The sequence below is a fragment of the Salvelinus alpinus genome, chromosome 2 (assembly GCF_045679555.1).
Source record: "Salvelinus alpinus chromosome 2, SLU_Salpinus.1, whole genome shotgun sequence".
NCBI classification, from domain to species: domain Eukaryota; kingdom Metazoa; phylum Chordata; class Actinopteri; order Salmoniformes; family Salmonidae; genus Salvelinus; species Salvelinus alpinus.
In genome coordinates this window covers 40596629-40604056 of record NC_092087.1, presented here as the reverse complement: position 1 = coordinate 40604056, position 7428 = coordinate 40596629, and positions in this window count along the sequence as shown.

Sequence of the window (7428 nt, the reverse complement as noted above, 5' to 3'; positions counted from 1 at the left end):
AGTCTTTACCGTCAGGGTCTGTGGTCTCCCACCTTTCTCAGCTGTGGTGGGGGTTGTCCCTCTGGTCCTTACATCTGGAGCATGTTAGTCACTTCCTGTCGCTAGCATCCGGTCAAGCTCCTATCCCACAGATCCAGAACCGGGATGGGAGAGGCACAGGAGTGGTCTGGGTCTGTACAAACACAATGATTGTGTGTCCTGTTATAAGAAGGAGGACCCAGATATTAAATATTGACTGTTTTTTTGGGGGGGGCCAATGAGGGATGTAAAGAACCCATAGAGTAGCATACTAGATCAAATGAATTGTTTATTTTGATGTGTTACACTTTAGGGATGTCTAGTATTCTCTCTGGTATGCAATCGGGTTTCTGCTCAGGTTATGGCTGTGTCACTGCAACCTTAAAGGTCCTAAATGATGTCCCCATTGCCCTTGATTCTAAGCAATGTTGTGCCGCTATTTTTTATTGACTTGGCTGAAAGTTTGATACAGTAGACCATTCCATTCTTGTGGGTCAGCTAAGGAGTATTTATGTCTCTGAGGGGTCATTGGCCTGGTTTGCGAACTACCTCTCTCAAAGAGTGCAGTGTGTGAAGTCAGGACATCTGCTTTCTCAGCCACTGCCTGTCACCAAGGGAGTACACCAAGGCTTGAGCCTAGGCCCCATGCTCCTCTCAATTTACATCAACAACATAGCTCAGGCAGTAGGAAGCTCTCATCCATTTATATGTAGATGATAGTCTTGTACTCAGCTGGCCCCTCCCTGAATTTTGTGTTAAACGCTCTACAATGAAGCGTTCTTTGTGTCCAACAAGCTTTCTCTGCACTTGACCTTTGTTTTGGAGGTGTTCAAAACAAGGTTTTGTGGTTCAGTAAGAAGAATGACACCCTCCCCATCAGTGTGATTACTACCTCTTAGGGTTTAGAGCTTGAGGTAGTCACTTCATACAAGTACTTGGGAGTATGGCTAGACGGTGCACTGTCCTTCTCTCAGCACATATCCAAACTGCAGGCTAAAGTTAAATCTAGACTTGATTTCCTCTATCACTCCTGAGTGGCGTAGCGGTCTAAGGCACTGCATCTGTGTCACTACAGTCCCTGGTTCGAATCAAGGCTGTATCACATCCGGCCATGATTGGGAGTCACATTTGGCGGCGCACAATTGGCCCAGCGTCGGGTTTGGCCGGGGTAGGCTGTCAGTGTAAATAATATTTGTTTCTTAACTGACTTGCCTGGTTAAATAATACATTAAAAAATATATAATCGCTCGCTCCTCTTTCACCCTGGCTGCCAAACTAGCCCTGATTCAGATGACCATGCTAGATTACAGAGACCTAATTTATAGATCGGCAGGTAAGGGTGTTCTCGAGCGGCTAGATATTCTTTACCATTCGGCCATCAGATTTGCCACCAATGATCCTTATAGGACACATCTCTGTACTCTGTAAACTGTCCATCTCTATACCTGACGCAATACCCTCTACATTTAACATTTAAGTCATTTAGCAGACGCTCTTATCCAGAGCGACTTACAAATTGGTGCATTCACCTTATGATATCCAGTGGAACAACCACTTTACAATAGTGCATCTAACTCTTTTAAGGGGGGGGGGTTAGAAGGATTACTTTATCCTATCCTAGGTATTCCTTAAAGAGGTGGGGTTTCAGGTGTCTCCGGAAGGTGGTGATTGACTCCGCTGACCTGGCGTCGTGAGGGAGTTTGTTCCACCATTGGGGTGCCAGAGCAGCGAACAGTTTTGACTGGGCTGAGCGGGAACTGTACTTCCTCAGAGGTAGGGAGGCGAGCAGGCCAGAGGTGGATGAACGCAGTGCCCTTGTTTGGGTGTAGGGCCTGATCAGAGCCTGAAGGTACGGAGGTGCCGTTCCCCTCACAGCTCCGTAGGCAAGCACCATGGTCTTGTAGCGGATGCGAGCTTCAACTGGAAGCCAGTGGAGAGAGCGGAGGAGCGGGGTGACGTGAGAGAACTTGGGAAAGTTGAACACCAGACGGGCTACGGCGTTCTGGATGAGTTGTAGGGGTTTAATGGCACAGGCAGGGAGCCCAGCCAACAGCGAGTTGCAGTAATCCAGACGGGAGATGACAAGTGCCTGGATTAGGACCTGCGCCGCTTCCTGCGTGAGGCAGGGTCGTACTCTGCGAATGTTGTAGAGCATGAACCTACAGGAACGGGTCACCGCCTTGATGTTAGTTGAGAACGACAGGGTGTTGTCCAGGATCACGCCAAGGTTCTTAGCACTCTGGGAGGAGGACACAATGGAGTTGTCAACCGTGATGGCGAGATCATGGAACGGGCAGTCCTTCCCCGGGAGGAAGAGCAGCTCCGTCTTGCCGAGGTTCAGCTTGAGGTGGTGATCCGTCATCCACACTGATATGTCTGCCAGACATGCAGAGATGCGATTCACCACCTGGTTATCAGAGGGGGGAAAGGAGAAGATTAATTGTGTGTCGTCTGCATAGCAATGATAGGAGAGACCATGTGAGGATATGACAGAGCCAAGTGACTTGGTGTATAGCGAGAATAGGAGAGGGCCTAGAACAGAGCCCTGGGGGACACCAGTGGTGAGAGCACGTGGTGCGGAGACAGATTCTCGCCACGCCACCTGGTAGGAGCGACCTGTCAGGTAGGACGCAATCCAAGCGTGGGCCGCGCCGGAGATGCCCAGCTCGGAGAGGGTGGAGAGGAGGATCTGATGGTTCACAGTATCAAAGGCAGCCGATAGGTCTAGAAGGATGAGAGCAGAGGAGAGAGAGTTAGCTTTAGCAGTGCGGAGCGCCTCCGTGACACAGAGAAGAGCAGTCTCAGTTGAATGACTAGTCTTGAAACCTGACTGATTTGGATCAAGAAGGTCATTCTGAGAGAGATAGCAGGAGAGCTGGCCAAGGACGGCACGTTCAAGAGTTTTGGAGAGAAAAGAAAGAAGGGATACTGGTCTGTAGTTGTTGACATCGGAGGGATCGAGTGTAGGTTTTTTCAGAAGGGGTGCAACTCTCGCTCTCTTGAAGACGGAAGGGACGTAGCCAGCGGTCAAGGATGAGTTGATGAGCGAGGTGAGGTAAGGGAGAAGGTCTCCGGAAATGGTCTGGAGAAGAGAGGAGGGGATAGGGTCAAGCGGGCAGGTTGTTGGGCGGCCGGCCGTCACAAGACGCGAGATTTCATCTGGAGAGAGAGGGGAGAAAGAGGTCAAAGCACAGGGTAGGGCAGTGTGAGCAGAACCAGCGGTGTCGTTTGACTTAGCAAACGAGGATCGGATGTCGTCGACCTTCTTTTCAAAATGGTTGACGAAGTCATCAGCAGAGAGGGAGGAGGGGGGAGGAGGGGGAGGAGGATTCAGGAGGGAGGAGAAGGTGGCAAAGAGCTTCCTAGGGTTAGAGGCAGATGCTTGGAATTTAGAGTGGTAGAAATTGGCTTTAGCAGCAGAGACAGAAGAGGAGAATGTAGAGAGGAGGGAGTGAAAGGATGCCAGGTCCGCAGGGAGGCGAGTTTTCCTCCATTTCCGCTCGGCTGCCCGGAGCCCTGTTCTGTGAGCTCGCAATGAGTCGTCGAGCCACGGAGCAGGAGGGGAGGACCGAGCCGGCCTGGAGGATAGGGGACATAGAGAGTCAAAGGATGCAGAAAGGGAGGAGAGGAGGGTTGAGGAGGCAGAATCAGGAGATAGGTTGGAGAAGGTTTGAGCAGAGGGAAGAGATGATAGGATGGAAGAGGAGAGAGTAGCGGGGGAGAGAGAGCGAAGGTTGGGACGGCGCGATACCATCCGAGTAGGGGCAGTGTGGGAAGTGTTGGATGAGAGCGAGAGGGAAAAGGATACAAGGTAGTGGTCGGAGACTTGGAGGGGAGTTGCAATGAGATTAGTGGAAGAACAGCATCTAGTAAAGATGAGGTCAAGCGTATTGCCTGCCTTGTGAGTAGGGGGGGAAGGTGAGAGGGTGAGGTCAAAAGAGGAGAGGAGTGGAAAGAAGGAGGCAGAGAGGAATGAGTCAAAGGTAGACGTGGGGAGGTTAAAGTCACCCAGAACTGTGAGAGGTGAGCCATCCTCAGGAAAGGAACTTATCAGGGCGTCAAGCTCATTGATGAACTCTCCAAGGGAACCTGGAGGGCGATAAATGATAAGGATGTTAAGCTTGAAAGGGCTGGTAACTGTGACAGCATGGAATTCAAAGGAGGCGATAGACAGATGGGTCAGGGGAGAAAGAGAGAATGTCCACTTGGGAGAGATGAGGATCCCAGTGCCACCACCCCGCTGACCAGAAGCTCTCGGGGTGTGCGAGAACACGTGGGCAGACGAGGAGAGAGCAGTAGGAGTAGCAGTGTTATCAGTGGTAATCCATGTTTCCGTCAGTGCCAAGAAGTCGAGGGACTGGAGGGAAGCATAGGCTGAGATGAACTCTGCCTTGTTGGCCGCAGATCGGCAGTTCCAGAGGCTGCCTGAGACCTGGAACTCCACGTGGGTCGTGCGCGCTGGGACCACCAGGTTAGAGTAGCAGCGGCCACGCGGTGTGAAGCGTTTGTATGGTCTGTGCAGAGAGGAGAGAACAGGGATAGACAGACACATAGTTGACAGGCTACAGAAGAGGCTACGCTAATGCAAAGGAGATTGGAATGACAAGTGGACTACACGTCTCGAATGTTCAGAAAGTTAAGCTTACGTTGCAAAAAATCTTATTGACTAAAATGATATAGTACTGCTGGCTGGTGAAATAGGCTAGCTAGCAGTGGCTGCGTTGTTGACTTTGTTTGAAAGTGTAGCTGGCTAGGTAACCTCTAACTGGCTAGGTAACCTCGACAATTACTCTAGACTACACAATTATCTTGGATACAAAGACGGCTATGTAGCCAGCTAAGATCAAACAAATCAAACTGTTGTACTGTAATGAAATGAAATGTAATACTACCTGTGGAGCAAAGCGGAATGCAACTACTTGCTCCAACCCGGAAGTGCGTATTGTAGAGGGAGAGGCAATAGAAGTGTTGTTTCTTGTATTATTGTCTTTTGTGTCTTTAGAGGACTGCTTCACCTTAATGTCCCCTTTCCCTTTTCTTCTGTCCTTATTTTGTCCCACTTTGTCCCTTCTTTGTCCCTTCTTCTCTTCTGCCAACTAGACACTCCTTGTTAGCTAGCTAGCTTCTTCCAGGAATGTCCCTAGCAACTGCCTAGCAACAGGTAAACAACTTAGCTAGCTAAGAAAACGGTATAATTTTATGAAAAATTGTTACTTTTTCAAAAGCCTTTCTTCTTTGTTTGCTGCTTGTTTGGTCTCCTATTCAGTTTGCAGTTTTCTTTAGATTTTTTTTCGATGTACTTTACTCTAAAAAAAACATTTAAATTTCAATATTTGTAGGAGCTCATCTTTTCAGCTGCTGCTGCTTAATTTTGGAACTCCGGAACTCTAGTTACTACTTACTTATAAAACCCTCTTAAGCTTCACTCCCCTATATCTGTGATACCTACTGCAAGCAACCTTCATCCTCCACATACAACACCCGTTCTGACAGTTACATTCTGTTAAAGATCCCCAAAGCACATACATTCCTGGGCCGCTCCTCTTTTCAGTTCGCTGCAGCTAGCGACTGGGACGAGCTGCAAAAAAACACTCAAACTGGACAGTTTTATATCCATCTCTACATTCAGACTCAATCATGGACACTCTTAATTACACTTGTTGCTGCTTCGTGTGATGTGTTGTCTCTACCTATTTGCACTTTGTTAGGCACAGACAACACAATGTTTGTACCATGTTTGTGCTGCTACCATGTGCTGCTGCCATGTTTCTACCGTGTTGTTGTCATGTTGTGTTGCTACCATGCTGTGTTATGTGTTGCTCCCATGTGGCGGTGTTGTCTTAGGTCTCTATGTAGTGTTGTGGTGTCTCTCTTGTCATGATGTGTTTTTTGTCATACATTTTTATTTTTAATCCCAGCCCCCGTCCCCGCAGGAGGCCTTTTGCCTCTTGGCAGGCTGTCATTGTATATACAAATGTGTTCTTAATTGACTTGCCTAGTTAAATAAAGGTTTTTAAAAAGTGTGAAAGTCAACTGGTGTCTATAAGAATGTGTAAAGGTATAAAAGAGGATATTTTCAAGAAGTGGGGATGTTATCTAGCTGTTTTCTTTCTAGAAGTGTTCTGTTCCCTCATGAACTCATTTACTCTTCAAGTTTACTGAACTTCCCACCTCCCCGTGCAGTACAGAAAAGCTGTTTTATATGCAGTTCAAAGCCTTTGCACCTCCAGTCAAACAGAATGCCTTGTAAATATGAACATCAAATCCCCCTTCTTATGTACCCATATGTGTGCCATGTGTATAGGCTACAGTACAGAACACCAACCTACTGCTCCAACGTGTCGACCCACTATAGACTCTACGTCTGGCCATGCTGCCTGTCTGTAATGGCACTAGAACCCCAGGACTGTACAGAGCTGAAAGAGAAGAATGCAGAATGACATAGCTTCAAGACAAACCCAGGTGAAGTAAATCCAGCCACAGACCTTTATAAACATTGCAGAACAGAGAGATGAGGGTTTAATATTACAATGACGACACCTACACTACAATCAAATACTGATCACAGAATGATACTGTACTTCAGCTTCTTGAACAATACAGTACGTCATTGTCTGCAGATGTCTTGAGTTTGATGTTTTATTTAGGAAAATGTAGAAATGACTCACGGAAATGCGATGTTCTAGGTTTACTTATATTTGTCTTAAAATTGGTTGTGAATAAAGACAATTCAGTTTAAATTATATTGCGTCCTTGAACACTGCTCCCCTAAAAACAAGATGAATATATACAACCAGAGGACATTTTGGAAAGCAAAAGTTGTAAGGCTTTGTTTCAGTGGGGTGAGTGATTTATAATCAGTTGGTTTTCAGACAGATTAACCCCAGGTCACGAGAAAGGGGTTAAGGGTTAGAGTCCTCAATGTAATAAAGGTACTGGTGATAAGGCTGCTATGGCCAGGTGTAGTAGGAGGGTGGTGGTGGTATAGTTTGGAACAGGGTTGAGGTTTGTCATGAAAAGTGTTACATTATCTGTTGATTTTTGATTGTTGGGAGGTGGGGTATTTTGCCAATATCTCCCTCCATCCCCCCATGTGCAAGCAGGATCCCCTGCCTGTTCCTAATTTATTGTCTTGTCGCTTACATTGTTTGTGTTCAAATCACCCAATTAGAAAATCGTCTCTATTGAAAACGTCTCTCTTACACACACAAGTGCAGTAGGCCTACTGTAAATGATTACACATTTATTATATATTATAGCCTATCTATTATCTATAATTGTTTCTATATTTTCTATAATCTATTCTCAATTATTATTATTGTTATTATTGTTGAAGACAAACTCAATCCCATCTAAGCCTAGCCTGCCTCCACCTCCCCATTCGAGTCCCAAATTTGAATGCAACAGGCA